The sequence below is a fragment of the Durio zibethinus genome, chromosome 19 (genome assembly GCF_047325235.1).
Source record: "Durio zibethinus cultivar Kanyao isolate XHJ-2024 chromosome 19, ASM4732523v1, whole genome shotgun sequence".
Classification (NCBI taxonomy): Eukaryota; Viridiplantae; Streptophyta; class Magnoliopsida; order Malvales; family Malvaceae; genus Durio; species Durio zibethinus.
The window spans coordinates 5,315,522-5,325,125 of NC_143180.1; the positions used below are offsets into that span (position 1 = coordinate 5,315,522).

Below are 9,604 nucleotides of genomic sequence, written 5' to 3' on the forward strand. Positions count from 1 at the left end.
TCTTTTATTATTTTAATAAAGATTAGAAATGATGCATTTTCATTCATTTCTTCTTGTGTCTTCATTATTGCCATTTTTCCAAACACATCTTGCCAACATATCCTATTTCATTCAATTTCAGGTCTTTAAACAAACATGAAGATAATTATGATAACAATCAAGAGGTTAGTTTTGAGAATTTAGTTAACACTGATGAACTTGACAATAAAGAGAATTCTGAGGAATATGTTATACCTCCGGACCTAATGAGATTGATTGAACAAGAAAATAAGTCAATTGAGCCTCATCAGGAGATAGTTGACTTAGTGAATCTAGGAGATGAAGAGAATAAGAAAGATTTCAGAATTGGTACTTCACTTTCATCAGAAGATAGGCAACGTTTGGTTGATCTACTTCAAGAATTCATAGATGTGTTTGCTTGGTCTTACCAGGATATACCAGAGCTAAGCACGGAGATAGTAGAGCACAGATCACCTCTAAAGCAAGAATGTAAGCCAGTCCCACAGAAATTGAGGCGAATGAAGCCTGAAATGCTACTAAAAATAAAAAAAGAGGTGAAGAAATAGTTTGATGCAGGTTTTCTACAAGTGGCTAAGTATCCAGAGTGGGTAGCCAATATAGTACCAGTTTTGAAGAAAGATGGAAAAGTATGAATGTGTGTAGACTATCGTGATTTGAATAGGGCTAATCCAAAGGATAATTTTCTTTTCCCTTATATCGGTAGATAACATGGTTAAACATTCAATTTTCTGTTTTATGGATGGGTTCTCAGGGTATAATCAAATAAAAATGACTGTAGATGATATGAAAAAAACTACTTTCGTGACTATGTGAGAACCTTTTGTTACAAGGTCATGCCTTTGGGTTAAAGAATGCTGAGGCAACATACTAAAGGGCTACGGTGATGCTCTTCCATGACATCATACACAAAGAGATTGAGATGTATGTAGACGATATGATTGCAAAATCTTGTGAGAATAAAGATCATGTCACCAGCCTTAAAAAGTTATTTGAGATGTTAAGAAGATTCCAGTTCAAGTTAAACCCAGCCAAGTGCACCTTTGGGATAAAGTCAGGGAAGTTACTAGGCTTTGTGATCAGTGAAAGAGGAATTGAAGTCGATCCAGACAAGATACGGATCATTCAAAATTTATCACCTCCGAGTACACCAAAGGAAGTTCGAGGTTTTCTGGGAAGATTGAATTACATTTCTCGATTTATCTCTCAGCTTACATACAGATGTGATCCTATATTTAAGCTTCTCCGTAAGAATAATCCTGGAAAATGGAATGAGAAATGTCAAGTGACTTTTGATAAAATTAAGTAATACTTGTCAAACCCTCCAGTGTTGGTGCCACCTGTTCCAGGGAAACTTTTAATTTTATACTTGAAATGTGTGAAAATTCAATGAGATGTGTGCTGGGGTAACAAGATGAGTCTAGCCGAAATGAGAGAGCTATTTACTATCTGAGTAAAAAGTTTACAGAATATGAATCCAAGTATTCCCCATTGGAGAAAATGTGTTGTGCATTAGTATGGACTGCTAAAAGACTCAGACAGTATATGCTCTATCATACCACATGGCTCATAGCAAAATTGGATCCAATTAAATACATCTTCGAGAAACTTTTTTTGTCTGAAAGAATTGCTAGATGACAAGTAATGCTCTCAAAATATGATATTATATATATAAGCCAAAAGGTAATAAAAAGGAGTGCTATAGCGAAGTTTCTTACAGATCGTGCTATTAAAGAATATGAACCAATGAGGTTGGAATTCGTTGATGAAGATCTAATAACTATTTCCTAACTGGAGAAGGGGAAGCATGAAGAAAAGTATTGGAGAATGTATTTTAATGGAGCTACCAATGCCTTGGGATAGGGAATTGGGGCGATTCTGATCTCTTAAGAAGAACAGTACTGTCCTGTAATAACGAGGTTAAATTTCAATTGCATAAATAACATCGCTGAATATGAGGCATGTGTTATGGGTTTACAAGCTGCTATAAATAGAAGAGTGAAAACATTAAAAGTGTTTGAGGACTCAGCTCTAGTTATATATCAGTTGAAAGGAGAATGGGAGACGAGAGATTCAAAATTCGTTCCATATCATAAGTATATTTTAGAGTTGATAAAGCAATTTGAAGATATCCAGTTTGACCATTTATCTCGAGAAGAGAATTTGATTGTTGATGCCTTGGCTACTCTGGCTGCAATGATTCGAATTAATGATAATACTGACATTTAGCCTATCAGGCTAGATGTTAAGGATATGCCAACTCATTACTTTAATGTAAAAAAAGAAGAAGACGGGAAACCCTGGTATTATGATATCTTACAGTATATTAAGGATCAGCAATACCCAATTCAAGCAACAGAAAATGATAAAAGGGTTATCCAAAGATTAGCTATGAGCTTTTCCCTAGATGGGGATGTTCTGTACAAAAAAAGTCATGATCAAGTATTACTAAGATGCGTAAGTAAGGTCGAAACAAGAAAAATCATTGAAGAGGTACATGATGAAATATGTGGGGCACATACCAGTGGACATACGATGGTGAGATAGATCATGAGAGCATGATACTATTGATTGACAATAGAAAGTAATTGCATTGACTATGCTCGTAAATGCCATAAATGTCAGATATATGCTGATAAGATGCATGCTCCGTCATTTGCTTTACATGTTTTGGCACCACCTTGGCTATTCTCAATGTGGGGCATGGATATCATTGGTCTTATCACCCCAAAAGCTTCTAATGGGCATAGATTTATTTTTGTGATGATAGATTACTTCACAAAATGGATGGAGGTAGCATCATATGCAAATGTAACACGATCTATGGTTTACAAGTTCATAAGAGAGAGATCATTTGTAAATATGAACTTTCAGAGAGAATTATTTCAGACAATGCCAAGAATCTAAATAGTAAGATGATGTAAGAAATATGTGCTCAATACAAAATCAAGCATCATAACTCGGTACCATATCGTACGAAAATGAATGGGACAGTAAAGGCAGCCAACAAGAACATAAAAATAATTCTTGAGAAGATGATCGAGACTTATAAAAATTGGCATGAAAAGTTGCCATTTGCACTGCATGTATATTGAACGTCAGTGCACACCTCTACTGGGGCAATCCCATTTTTTTTAGTTTATGGGATGGAAGCTATACTATCAATGGAAGTAGAGATCCCATCCTTGAGGGTTCTAAAAGAAGTTGAGTTGAAAGAAGCTGAATGGATTCAAGAATGCTATGAACAGTTAAATTTCATAGAAGAAAAAAGGTTGACTGTATTGTGCCATGGTCAGCTATATCAAAGAAGAATGATGAGGGCTCATCACAAAAAGATTCGACCTCGTTGCTTTCGAGAATGAGAGTTGGTCTTGAAGAGAATCCTCTTAACCCAGCACGATAATAGAGGAAAATGGACTTCGAATTGGAAAGGGCCGTATATGGTGAAACGAGCCTTTTTAGGTAGATCACTGATATTGACTGAGATGGATGGAAATGATTTACCCATCCTATAAATTCTGGTGCTGTGAAGAAATACTATGCTTGAAGAAAAAAGAGAAAAAAATAAAATGAAAAAAAAAAGAAAAAAAGAAAAAAATGTGAATGAAAAAGGATAACTCAAGGTGAAAACCCTAAAAGGGCAGTTTGAGTCATAGGGGCTTTATCTAAGTTGAAAACCTGAAAAGATAGCTTAGATAAGGAGAATACAGCATTAAATTTGAAAAATCCATTGGCATGGAGACTGGCAAATTCGGATGAGCTCTAAGTTGTTGAATGCATTAGATGGTTGGATTTTCAGAAAAACTTTGAGATGTGTTATCATGATTGTCCGATTGTTCTTTTTTGAGCTTTGTCTCCCTATACTTATCTTTGTAATTCTTTCTTGGCTGAAGTTTGCCAACATTTTGCTAATAAAAGACACTCTATTTCACTCTTTGTGTGCCTCTTCTGTTGACTGTTTCTTAACCATTTTTATTCTTTTCTTCTTAATACCCTACAATGGAAGAAATGTGCAAGTGCATTCTTACTTTTTGAGTTTGAAATAATGATTGATAAATGAACAATGGCATGAAAGATTTCTACATTACATTGGAAAAGTTAAGAGTGATAAAGGCAAATTTGAGATGTTCAATTCTTGATAAATGAAAGAGATGATTAAGAGTTACGCTGACTTGGTCTTTGAAGAACAAAGGGTTTGATGCCCAAGAAAAGAGCTTGAGAAACTTGAGTACCACAATTGAATAGGAATTAATTAGCCAACATTTGTATAGCATGCATTGAATTTCACACCCATTGCATAACATATACTACATTCAAGAAAATATAATGCATAAATTCAAGAAGCAAGGGTATTCCAAAATCTCACATAGAAAAGACAGAAGTGAAGACATTTTCAAATTTGAGAAAAAGCTTGTCAGGTAAGTTTCTAATCCTTGAAATAGGATATCTCTCGATATCAGGGTTGATTTGTAAGACCTTTGGGCATAATCTCCTGAAATTTCTTCAAACACGATTTTTAACTCCTTTGGACACGATTGTCAAGAAGCCTTTTATTTTCAAAGTTATGATGCCTCTGTTTAAAGAAGCCATTTATTTTTCAAAGTCGTTTAGCCTCTGTTTAGAGGAGCCGTTTATTTTCTAAAGTTGTTGAGCCTCTGATTAGAGGAGCTTTATTTATTTTCAAAGTCGTTGAGCCTCTGAGTAGAGGAGCTTTGTTTATTTTTCAAAGTCATTGAGCCTCTGTTTAGAGAAATTTTATTTATTTTTCAAAGTTGTTGAGCCTCTGATTAGAGGAGCTTTATTTATTTTCAAAGTCGTTGAGCGTCTGATTAGAGGAGCCATTTATTTTCAAAGTCGTTGCGCCTCTGATTATAGGAGCTTTGTTTATGTTTTTCAAAGTCGTTGAGCCTCTACTTAGAGGAGCTTTAATCAAAATTTTAACAAGAAAAAATGAAAAAAAGAGGTAGAGTGGAGTCTTGAATGGGCGTCTACGCCTTTGCGCAATTTCTGTTTCACAGAAAATGTGCAAAGAGGAGCAGCTGTAGACACCTAATTTGATCTAGGCCTGAACCAATTGGGCTTGATCCAAATGGGTAAAATAGGCCCATTTTTTCTTTTATTTTTATTAGTATTATTTTTTATTTTTTAAATATAGTTATTATTTATCTACTAATATATTTATTTTTATCTATTAAATTTTTTTTATTATTTATCTGCTAATATATATATTTTATTATTATTTATCTATTCATATATTACTATTTATCTATTAATATATATTTTTTATTTTATTTTATTTTTTCTTTTTGATTGATGCCCGATTGGGATTAGGATCAGAAAAACTAGAATTCTGACATGAATTTGGGGCTGGCAGAGTTGGGATTGGATTCAAAGATTGAATCCAAATCCCAGAGGGAATTGGGATTGATCAGAAACTCTTATGATCAATCCCTATAAATAGGTGCTGGAACAGAACAGAAAAAAAACACACAGAGAGAAGGAGCGAAGAGAGAAAGAAAAAGGGGCGTTTAGAAGGATCAGAAGCAATTTTAAGAGTTTTCTAGAGATTTTGGAGGATTTTTATGAGAATTTTTTTGGAAATTTTTGAAAAATTTTCAGATTCCGGTGAATTTTTCTGTGAAGTTTGAATTTTTCGATGGCTTTTCTGGCACCGATTAAATTTTTCGGTCAACTACCCAATTTTTGGCGTACTATTTTCAAAAATCGACCAACTTTTCTATGAACTTCCAACTAAAAACCCAAAATCCAGCGAGATTCAACCGGAGTTCTTGGTTTGGGTAGAGAGAGGAAGGAGGAAATGAGGGGAAGAGAGAAAGAGGGAAGGGGAGATTTGTTGAAAAAACGGAGGTTTCCTGTTAAAACGACGTCGTTTTGCGCTTAAGAAAACCCCAGGATCCACGTGTTCTCATTCGGGTGACTCGACCCGTAGCGCACCCGATCCAACGACCTGCTCTTCTACCTGGGTTTAAGCCGAGCCGAGCCAAGCCACGCACTCTTGAGCTACGTCCCCAAGCCGTTTTCTTCCTCAAGCCGAGCTGAGTCGCTAAGCCGAGCCTTTCCAAGGTTTTTTTTTTCATTTATTTATTTGTTTTTTTTTCATTTATTTATTATTATTATTATTATTATTATCATTATTATTATTATTTATTGATTAGATTAGAATTATTTAGTATTTCTCATTTTATTTTATTTTTATTTTTATCTTATTTTATTTTTTGATTTTCTTTAAATAGAATTTCAAAAAAATATTTTTAGGGAAAAGTTGAAAGTATCAATTTTCCTTGAAAATAAGTTTTCTAAAAAATATTTTTGAGGAAAAGTTGAAAGTATCAATTTTCTTTGAAAATAATTTTCTAAAAATAGTTTTTTTGAGGAAAAGTTGAAAGTATCAATTTTTCTTGTACAAAAGCAATGAGTTTTTGAAGAGAAAAAGATTTATATCTAAAGTTGAATAATTTTTTTATTTATTTTCCTTTCTGTTTCTTGAATTTTCTTTAATGTTAAACAATCCGACGATAGAGCCTTTGCAAGTGAAACAGTAGTTTCCTTGCATACTCTTGAGGTGAGGGAATTTTCTCAATTTTTTGCTAAAAGTATTAGAGTCAATTGAGAATAATTTCCAATAATTAATCACTTGGTAAATTTTTAAAGTTTATTGGATAACACAAAATTAAGCTGATACCATCTTTTGATGACGGTTGTGAGGGTACTATAACCTTGCTCACACGTAACCGAACTCTCGAACTTTGTTTTGGTTAGTAGACCTAAAACTATTCTTTAGGAACCCTTAAGCTTAGGTGTTCTTTAAAAGGATAGATTCCTTAGGTGGCCAATCGCACATAGATAAAAAAGATTGGTGGCGACTCTTTCAAGTCAATGTCTAGTGATAGATTCCCGGATCTAAATGTTATGACAGATACAATAAAGTTAAAGTCTTATTGTAACAAATAAAATATTTTAAATTTCTTGCACGTTTTCAGTGATTGATTAAAATAAAAAGGATAAGATAACTGGGTAACATACATATGTGTAAATGCTTGAGTATATGTTATCTGATATACAACAAATAAAGTCTCTTCAAACTACATAGGTTTGGCTAATATCAATCATGCTCTGCTACTTAGCTCTTCTCAAACCATATACTCATTGAGCTAAAAAAAGAACAGTTCCTTTTACATAGTTTTCCATTCAGGTTTCTTTCCAGTTTTCCCCCTTTATTGACATGGTATCCTCCATCAAGTTACCATGGAGGCAATTGTTAGCGTTCTCTTTACATCTCCAACCACTTTAAACATGTTTCTTCTTATTTTGGTCCTCAATGGATGCAACTTGCACCTTTTCCCTAATAAGCTAGTTCCTAATCTAATTTTCCTCGTAAGCCCACACTACACATCTAGCATAGCAGTTTCATTTCAACCACACTTATTACAATTTTATCTTTATATGTATGGGTCTAAGGAAGGTAGAACATAACAAATCAAGTAATCTTAAAACTGGAAGTTCAAGAAAGTATTATAAAATCAAGTAATCTTGTAAAGCATAAGAAATGAAGCTTTAAGAGAGAAGCAACACCACCTCGGAAGCCTCTACAACTTTAGGCAGGTTCTCTAACTAGAGCTCCCATTCCTGCCCTTGCCAATTAGCAACCCCCAAGTTTGAATTCATTTGCCAATGACACAATTTTGTGTATAGATTGGATATTAGTTCATATGCATCTGGAGGGATACCAGTCCCCTCGGTACACGACACTAGGTCTATTTCTTTCTCTATGCCAGGGACATATGCGTTCAAGAAGTCAAGAAATGTCTCAGTGTCAATTGATTTGAACTTGAAGGTGGCAATATGTTTCTTGATAAATTCATCAAAAGCTGGGCTTCCAATCTAAGCATTCCAGAAAAACCACATAATGATGTACTAATATTATTTACAAACAACATGAAAACTTTAAAGAAAAAACATTCAACATACCTGACGTTCAATGAGCCAAGGAACTGAAAACCCTTCTCATAAGGAACTTCAGAATAAACAGTGTCCGGATCAACTCTTTCCTGATTGGTTTTGGGCTTTGTGAATTCCAGGTTGTCCTTGAATCTCTCCATTACCTCATTTAAGCCCCTCCAACCAATCCCAATATTTAATACAGCTCTGTCTTTGCCCTACACAGCCTCAACAATTGTCCTTTCTGCATATGTTGTAAATCCCTATAACCACAAAGAAAAACCAGGAGAATTCAAATTTACCTAATTTGAAAAGATCAAAATATGTCACAGAAAAGAACAATCCCTGCTTAATGAAACATAAACGATTCTATTGATCAATGAAACACAAATCATTATATTTGTCCATTATATTTGTAACTTCAAACCTTGCAAATAAACTGGAGCAAGAAATAATACTTTAATTAGATGAGATATCAGTATTTTATTAAAAATACAACACAGCTAGGAAGGAAAGCAGATATTCATTGTAAATGATAGTTAAACCAAAGCCAGTGTTTAGCCATGGCTTAGAAAAAGGGATCAGAAAAACTATTAAAAGTTACATAAGGCTTTTTCTAAAAATAACATAAGAAGAATTAGATTATAAAAAAAAAAATGAACGAAAGGAAGAAGGATGATATAAATGAACGTATGAAAGAAGAATAACATAAAAATGCTAATCACCAAGAGAGTTAACAGGTTTTTGGCTTAGTTTTAAAACCGCAGGGCTGTTTTTGTCTCGCTCGTTGATTTCATAAACGTATAGTTCTTGAACTTTTGCTGAAACAATTAAAACATCATATTAGTAATTTGTTTCAGTGAAATATTAACAGAACTATTCCTGAAAATTAGTGTATATATTAAAATTTTGAGGAGAAAATAAAAATAAAAAGAGAATTAAGGTATAATTATTTTGTTGTTTAATTATGGGTTGAAGTACTTACTGGAATGATCTGGTTTGCACTCCTTAGACTTGTTGAAGAAGAAGAAGGTTGTGGTTGTTGAGGTGAAGAAATTTTTATGGGAAGGTAAGCTGCGATCAGCCAACTTTTATCTATATGTGGAGATTGCTTACAGAGAGCTGGTGGATGCCATTGACTATGATGCGAATTCTGTGAGATTGGGAAGGTGAGCTGCGATCAGCCAACTTGACAGAAGAGATTGCTTGCAGAGAGCGGTAGATGTCATTGACTATGTAGGAAATTAGTTGGAGAAAAAGACTTAAATTATATTACTACTACTACTACTGTACACCAACACTTGATACTACTAAGAAATTACTCCATTCGTTGGTATATACATATTAAATATTGGCATTTGGCTTGCTGGATTTTATAGAAAAATTTCAAGTCTTTTTAATTAAAGGTTTCAGAGCTGTATGCTCTGATTTGAAGGAGTTTCATTATGGTTTCCTTTAAGTTAAAGACGAAGAAAACTTGGCCTTGTGAAGGAAATTGAAATTGCAGAGTATACTTTTTTTATAATATGATAAAAAACCCATCATTAGCGGTTTTAACTCCAACAAAATAAATATTGACTTTTATACTCCACTTTCTTATAGCAATCACATGACATTCTGCTGCAAC

At 33.8% G+C, this 9,604-nt stretch overlaps 1 long non-coding RNA gene across 1 annotated transcript; it reads right to left on the minus strand.

The window, feature by feature from the left end:
* Window positions 1–7,073: 7,073 nt before the first annotated feature.
* On the minus strand, window positions 7,074–8,826 carry LOC149513384 (uncharacterized). Its single transcript, XR_016330518.1, has 3 exons — window positions 8,703–8,826; window positions 8,008–8,240; window positions 7,074–7,920 (listed from the first exon to the last, which is right to left on the minus strand). It is a non-coding gene; the product is annotated as an uncharacterized LOC149513384 (long non-coding RNA).
* Window positions 8,827–9,604: the final 778 nt, after the last annotated feature.